Genomic DNA, 2297 nt, shown 5'->3' on the forward strand with positions numbered 1-2297 from the left:
GGTGGGAGTACATAGCGTGGGTGTGGTAGGCAGCATAAGTGGAGGTATCATCTTATGCAGCAAACGAGCTCTGCAGACATGGTTCAGTGAAGGACCTTGAGGTGGAGAACATCCTGGACTGTCCAGGTGGGCCCACTGTCATCACAAAGGTCCTTAAAAGCAGAAGAGCTTTCCCAGGTAAGACCTGGTGTGGAGAGAAGAGAAAACTGGGCAGGTGTGTGGGGTCTCAAGGGTGAATGAGGGCTCAGAGCTGCCTATCCTTGTACACATGCAGGGTCACAGACTGGAAGCCAGTCAGGAGCCTGTGTGGGTTATGGGGTTTTGAGGATAAAAGCCACAGATAGAGGGCCAAACAAACCTTGTGCACACCAGGACCCAGGGACCCCACAGGGACTGAGGCAGAACTGTGTTTGAGCATCTCTTGTGGAGGTATGGGTCAGCAGTGGACTGCCTCAGGGACAGGGGCTCTGGGTGTAGCAGACTTGGGTATGGCATAAGCCCTCTTGGAGAAGGTTGCCATTAACCCCACCATAGAGCTGCCAGAACTTACACAGGACTGGGAAATAGACTCTTGGAGGGCACAAAGAGAACCTTGTGTGCACCAGGACCGAGGAGAAAGGAGCAGTGATCCCACAAGAGACTGACCTAGACTTGCCTAGGAGTGTCCAGGAGTCTCCAGTGGAGGTGTGGGTTGGTGGTGGCCTGCTGCAGAGTTGGGGGCAGGGATCTTTGAAGGAGGTTGCCATTATCTTCATTACCTCCACCATAGTTTAGAAAGAAGTGAAAATGAAGTTGCTCAGTCGTGTCCAACTCTTTGCGACCCTTTGGACTGTAGCCCACCAGGCTCCTCTGTCCATGGGATTCTCCAGGCAAGAATACTGGAGTGGGTTGCCATTTCCTTCTCTAGGGGATCTTCCTGACCTAGGGATCGAACCCAGGTCTCCCACATTGCAGGCAGATGCTTTAACCTCTGAGCTACCAGGGAAGCCCCCCCCACCATAGTTTGGCCCCAGATAAATAGCAGGAAGGTAACACAGCTCCACCCATCAACAGAAAATTGGATTAAAGATTTACTGGGCATGGCCCTGCCCATCAGAACAAGACCCAGTTTCTCCATCAGTCAGTCTCTCCCATCAGGAAGCTTCAGTAAGCCTCTTATCCTTCTCCATCAGAAGGCAGACAGAATGCAAACCACAATCACAGAAAACTAGCCAATCTGATCACATGGACCACAGCCTTGTCTAACTCAATGAAACTACGAGCCATGCCATGTAGGGCCTCCCAAGACAGATGGGTCATGATAGTTCTGACAAAACGTGGTCCACTGGAGAAGGGAATGGCAAACTGCTTCAGTATTCTTGCCTTGAGAACCCCATGAACAGTATGAAAAGGCAAAAAGATAGGACACTGAAAGATGAACTCCTCAGGTTGGTAGCTGCCCAATATGCTACTGGAGATCAGTAGAGATATAAATCCAGAAAGAATGAAGAGATGGAGCCAAAGCAAAAACAACACCCAGTTGTGGATGTGACTGGTGATAGAAGCAGAGTCCAATGCTGTAAAGAGCAATATTGCATAGGAACCTGGAATGTTAGGCCCATGAATCAAGGCAAATTGGAAGTGGTCAAACAGGAGATGGCAAGAGTGAACATTGACATTTTAGGAATCAGTGAACTAAAATGGACTGAAATGGGTGAATTTAACTCAGATGACCATTTTATTTACTATTCTGGGCAAGCACCCTTAGAAGAAATGTAGTAGCCATCATAGTCAATAAAAGAGTCCAAAATGCAGTACTTAGATGCAATCTCAAAAACGACAGAATGATCTCTGTTCGTTTCCAAGGCAAACCATTCAATATCACAATAATCCAAGTCTATGCCCCAACCAGTAATGCTGAAGAAGCTGAAGTTGAACAGTTCTATAAATATCTACAAGACCTTCTAGAATTAACACCCAAAAAAGATGTCCTTTTCATCATAGGGGACTGGAATGCAAAAGTAGGAAGTCAAGAAACACCTGGAGTAACAGGCAAATTTGGCCTTGGAGTACAGAATGAAGCAGGGCAAAGGCTAACAGACTTTTGCCAAGAGAATGCACTGGTCATATCAAACACCCTCTTCCAACAACACAAGAGACGACTCTACACATGGACATCACCAGATGGTCAATACTGAAATCAAATTGATTATATTCTTTGCAGCCAAAGATGGAGAAGCTCTATACAGTTGGCAAAAACAAGACTGGGAGCTGATTGTGGCTCAGATCATGAACTCCTTATTGCTAAATTCAGACTT

Source organism: Dama dama, chromosome 19 (genome assembly GCF_033118175.1).
Source record: "Dama dama isolate Ldn47 chromosome 19, ASM3311817v1, whole genome shotgun sequence".
NCBI lineage: Eukaryota > Metazoa > Chordata > Mammalia > Artiodactyla > Cervidae > Dama > Dama dama.